Genomic DNA, 6,000 nt, shown 5'->3' on the forward strand with positions numbered 1-6,000 from the left:
CTGCCCCGTGTTTCAAACTTTCGCAGTCTCGTCATTATCGCCCCGAACATTTTCACAGAGCCCACCTTCTTGCCAGGCTTCATACATGTGCAATGATGTGCAATGATGTGTGGAATGCTGCGCAGGTATCAGTGATGAGCTCTCTTTGAGCATATGGATGTGTAAGTGTGTGTACATATGTGCGTGTCCTACACACATGACAACATACTGCGTAACAACTGCAATGCACCATAGGAGGCAGTGTATAATTTATGTCATTATATTGTTCAGATGCACACTAGAAAATGATGTCATTTTTGTGGCTTTTCTGACAGCTGTAATTTAACTCATTCCATTACAAGAACGCTGACAATTTTGAATTAAATTTGACATAGTGAAACTATAAGGTCATAAACTAACCATGTTTTATTGTCTACATTTTTCATAGAGTTCTGTCTTGCTAAAAAAATATAATTCATGTTCAATTGGTGGTGCAAGTTACTTCTATTCTCATGCATGTACAATAACTGCCGCCTCATGTTATGTATTTGTGGGCCCTTTAGCCATGAACACACATGACATGACAAGGTGTCCACTTCCATAAGTGAGATGTGCATGCTATTTGCTGACATTGGCACACTGAGCAGAACTAAATATGTACATGCACGGTCGAAGAGTGCGGTACCACAGGAGCATGCTGACACCAGTGTTACAAACAGCCGGGGGCAACACATGCGCACATACAGTATACTATACAGTACAGAGACTATTTTCAAAGCATGAAAGCTATTGGAGCAGAAGAACAGTCAAGATAAAATGTATGCACTTACTTTGTCAGACAAATGAGAAGCAGTAGCAGTTGGATTAGTTGAGTATGTAAATTTCGTAGATGTGTTATTTCGCAGGATGGATTGAATGAGGAGAGAACACAGTAGGACTCATTCCATCGCACAGTGCGTAAGTGACAGCAGTGGATTGAAATCACACACGGACGTGTATAATTATTTCCAAAATGAGATTAACTGAACGTTATTATGATGAGTGAATGTACTTGGTTGCATTCATAAGGATCCGAGTGAGTGCTGGCCTCTGTGGCATATAAATTGAAAAAAAAAGTTGCAGCATATTTTGCCCTGTGTGCTTGATGTCATGCTGGGTGTCAGCTGCCTGTGACTGGACCAGTCAGAACTTCCAGGCAATTGGACTGATGCATACTGACACATGACTAAGGCTTCAAAACTGGAGTCCAGACCTTTGGCACCATATTCACACTGTGCAAGCTTTTCCTATGGCACTAAATGCCTGAGCTCACTGCAAAATTACACATAATGATGAGGTAAATAAATACTTGGATAGTAAAATATTAGAGACGCTCATGCGGTTTACCCGCAACGGTGCAGACAGAAGCAAATTAGCCCTTAAGAACATGCTCTACAGGCTACTCTTTAAACATTAAATTTGAACGTGACAGTGAACTTCTTATAGACTTCTGAGACTTTAGGAATGTTTAAAAAAAAAAAAAAGAGAGAGAGAGAGAGAAATAGATGCATGAGGCACACCTTTTGCATTATTCAATCAGCTCTGGTTATTTTAACACAGATGAACCCATCCATTCAATTTCGATACGGCTCGACGTCTTTGGGGTTGCGGGTGAGCTGGAGCATATGCTGACAGCATACCAGCATGCAGACAACCAACCATTTGTCTTCGCATCGTCACCTATAGATAGTTTGGAGACTTCAGTGAATCAAATTGACATTTTATTTCAATTAAAAAAATGGTTTGACCTTTTGTCTTTACATCATCACCTATGGATAGTTTGGAGACTTGTGAATTAAAATTTTATTTCAATTAAAAAAAAATGTTTAGCAGTTTAACCACGGAAAGGCTCGTTTCAAAATTTGAAAATCTCTTTGGTAGACCCGCGATTGATTGCATTTGACTTTTTCGATTCCGCTGTACTTTTTTCCGCGACAGTGTGAACCCACCTGGATGATCTAATTCGACAGAAACGGGTTGACAATAAGTTGTCGAAGGCTACCGGGTGTGAAGTGCATCTTATCGCAAAAAAGCAGGTTCTTTCTTGGCAGATATCAGAAAAGCAATCCTACAGCCCACTCAAGCTCTCCTTTTCCTGCGCCTAGTTTTGTTTTCCTCTCCAGACAAGTTGTTAAGCGAGGAAAAGGTAGCTCGCTGCTCCCTTGGGTCATGAGCCAAAGTGGGTCTGTCAGGTTTTGAGCTTGAGAAAACTGCCGGCGATGTGTGCAGCCTTCTCACAGTATTAAACTTCTATCTTGTTTAGATATTGGACTGTGAATTGATCAGCTTAGCTCACACAATCCAAATAAGCAGACCTCATGTGCCTCTCCTCAACTGCTCAGTTAAGAGCAAATCGCCACAATTGCTTTCTCAGCATGCTCATCCCGAAGATTATCGCCCCATCCTTTTCATCAAGAGCCTTCTTCTTTTCGGAAGCGCTTCCCAAAGCCCTCCTTGCAGCAAGCATGCAAGCAGCACAGATTCCCTCTCGCTCGTGCTCTTCCCCCCCGTGTCATGCTCAACCGCAACCCAGGGACAAAGATGGCAATCTCCTCCTTGTCGCCTGATCAGCATGGAAATTGCCTCATGTCTGTCAAAGCTCCTTTGCATCTTTTCAAGTAGAACCGGATCAGACAGAGGAAACGGGAAGATAAATGGAGCTTTTTCTCTTTACCTTTTCAGTGACTTCAGCGTGCGTCTGCTATTCCCAGGCAAGCAGGACTCCCATTCATTCCAGAATTCCTGTTTTTGTCCCTGCTGTGTTTTGTGTCCCTCTTCTTCCGGCATTCAGAGCATCCTTTTCTTTTATTCTCTCATCCTCTTGAAGGAGATTTTTTTCTGAACTCCCAGGATGTGTTGCCTTTCTTTTCCTCCTTTTCTTTGCGGTGATGTGTTTTATTTAGTGGCTTTGCACCCCTTCTTTCTATTCCTCCCTCCCTTCTGCTTTTGTCCCCCTCTGCCTCTCTGCTGCCTGCTGGCTGACTGGTCCACTCTGAAGCCGACCGCTCTATCGAGACGAATGAGGTGGCTCTACGCGTGCGAAGGCATATGTGAATGTGCTTATGCTAAGGGGGGTGGTTTGGGTTGGGGGGGGGACTAAACTAGCCTCTTAGCTGAGACTGAGACCACCTCTCTTCCTCCTCCCTTCTAGAGATGGGCTTTCCAATGGCATGTACCATTAAAACCTCAGAATAGGGTGGGTTGCCGCTCTGACGGGAGAGAGAAGAGGGGAGTAGAGAGAATGTGAGCATAAAGAGATGATGGAAAAGGCAAGTGGTAAAACGCATAAAGACCGTCTGTTGAAAATGGGTTCAAAAACCATATCCCACCTCCTTCCGCTCTAGTATTATTATGTCTGTCACTGACGTTGTAATGAGACCATGACATTCTATAGGAGTGTGAGACGCTCACACAATTGTATAATAGAAGAGAAGAATGTTGTTGTTGGAGTGTGTTAATCCTGGTCGACGAATGTGTCATACGTACATAAAATATTCCCTCATTCTTGAATAGCTTCACAGATGCGCACGTCAGGGATTGGGTGGGCCGGTTGACAGCTTGCGTTCATGGCCAAAACATTCAGTGCACCTGCACTATATAAAAAAAAGTTGTAAATAAATAAATAAATATCTTCCTTCAAATACAGTTTATGGAAAAAGGTTATTACTTTTTATTTTTTTATTTTACACTTTACTTGAAAAGGTTTTTAGGTAAAGATAAATTCAAATAAATCTAATTACAGCCCATTACAAGGCATTCAAAATGAAGCTTTTTCTTAAAAAAAACTTTGTACCAGACACTTATTGAACATTTTCATCAACTTTCATCACAATTTATAAAATGTCAGTGCATTTAATCATAATTTTGTGGTTTTATTGCCTCATGCGGGTCCATTCCTTTTTACGTTATTGAAATGCTTCCTTTCCTGATTAGAAACTGCACTAACGTATTTTATTTCCAAAGATGCTGCCATTTTCAAACTTATAAACACCCATAATTAAAAACTGCAAGTTCCTGTGCCAAACCAGTGAATGTCTTTAAAGAACTGTGACTTCAGTGATTGACAGAGACTGTCCTCAATGCCAATTCCGTCACACTTCCATCCCAGAAAGCATCTCATTTCAGGCGTCACTGAATATAGAGCCTGTTGGTGGCGGAGGTGAGACAGCGTCTGGTCGGAGGGTCAGAGGCATCCTCTTGGACAGCTCACCTCCTGTGAGCTAACACAGCAGACTTGGCTCTGCAAGCAGTTCAACTGGGGGAAAATAAGACTGAAGCAGTAAAACTGCAGCACATGTAAAAAAGAGAAAAAACTCTGTCCCCCTCCTCTCTCTTTCTCAGTTTTTTTTTTGTGGTTGTTTTGGTCTTAAGTGGATCTCTTCACTCTTCATGACTAATTTTAAATGAATAAAATTTTAACACAACGCAGGCGGCACAGTTGAGCAACGGTTGGTACATCAGCCACACAGTTCAGAGGTACAAGATTTGATTTCAGCTCAGGCCTTCGTGTGTGGAATTTTCATGTTCTCCCGTGCCTGCGTGAGTTTACTCCGGGTGCTTTGGTTACCTCCCACATACCAAAAACATGCATGGTAGGCCAATTGAGCACTTCAGTTTGCCCATAGGTGTGAGTGTGAATGGTTGTTTGTCTATATTTGCCCTGTGATTGGTTGGTGACCAATTCAGGGTGTACTCACTACTTGCATAACATTTGGATTAACCATGCCTTGATCAGGCATTTTTCTTTTGTTTTATTGATTCCCACTCCTTTAGATTTTTCTTACAATCACAACTGTTTGGGATAATAATTTTTGACAAACTATGACCATTGCCACAAACTGATACCATGATGCGAGCCTAGACAACAAGCAGCTCTCAGATGATTTAACAGCTGCCTGCAATATTTCACTGCAAAGTGTCGGCAAGTATTTTGAGCTTTGGTCAGTCAACCGTCTTGGACACTCATTACTCGAGTTGCTGAATCAAAACCTGCAATGATGTGACATGGAGGTTTGATGAAACAGTATTCTAAATTTTGCATTTCTTTCACAGTGGCGTCATCAGGATGTACTCCACCTATCGGCCAAAGACTGCTGGGATATGGATGGCTAAAAAATAAAATCTTAGGGACTTTGTTACAATGATTAAAGTGAATATAGCTACCATGAATAACAAACGTCTGTAAAATGCCCAAGACGGAATGTGCACATGTGTAGGTTTTTGTCCAGCATCATGTCACTGCAGTAGTGTTTCCCACCAATGATCAGATAACAAATTAGAAGGAGGAGGTATAAGACAGGTGTGCAATCTGACATCCCGAGGGAGCTACAAGAATGGGACAAGAAGGAACTTGAGCTCATCGGTCCACAGCGGAAGAAGAGATGTGTCTTATCTTATTCCAGCTGACATTGAGACAGTACGGTGGTGTACAGCCTAAAGTGGTCACCAGTCATTTGCAGGACACAAACATCCATTCACTCATGTTCACTCCAATGTACATTTTAAAGTTTCAATTCACCAAAGATATGCACGTTTTAGCAATGAGGATAAGTCGTTCAAGGGTTGGATGGATGGATGGATGGATGGATGGATGGATGGATGGATGGATGGATGGATGGATGGATGGATGGATGGATGGATGGATGGATGGATGGATGGATGGTGACTCATTCAGGACCAAATTTAATTTCGAAATCACTCAAGTCCCTGTTTTAACATTTCCTCTCAACTATTGTATCGTTTCAACTGGAGATACATTGTAACATTTTGTACTAATTGTTTTTCTTTTCTGACTCATGAAGCAGACGGCTTCTCTAAAACACCACCTGCCATGGATGGATAACACACGCTTGTCCGAGCTGGCTATAAAGAACATTAAACTGATACATGGGCAGGTGGCCGTTCCATTAATGGCTCGCTAGTGTGTCCACGGCCTTGGGCTATATCATTTCTTGGAGGCGAGTCCGTTGCCTGGCGACCTCC

General features: G+C 42.2%; 1 protein-coding gene across 4 annotated transcripts in view; it reads right to left on the bottom strand.

Moving 5' to 3' along the window:
• The window catches only part of b3gat1a (beta-1,3-glucuronyltransferase 1 (glucuronosyltransferase P) a), a 56,202-nt gene extending 53,046 nt beyond the window's left edge, over nt 1-3,156 (bottom strand). For 2 of the 4 annotated variants that reach the window (XM_037267248.1, XM_037267247.1), the window contains exon 1: nt 2,693-3,153. The gene's annotated coding sequence lies outside the window, so the exon portion shown is untranslated. Of the gene's footprint in view, nt 1-2,692 lie in introns of all 4 variants that reach the window. The other 2 variants (XM_037267250.1, XM_037267251.1) reach the window with 2 other exon arrangements.
• Between the last annotated feature and the right edge of the window lie 2,844 nt (nt 3,157-6,000).

The sequence above is a fragment of the Syngnathus acus genome, chromosome 13 (assembly GCF_901709675.1).
Source record: "Syngnathus acus chromosome 13, fSynAcu1.2, whole genome shotgun sequence".
NCBI classification, from domain to species: domain Eukaryota; kingdom Metazoa; phylum Chordata; class Actinopteri; order Syngnathiformes; family Syngnathidae; genus Syngnathus; species Syngnathus acus.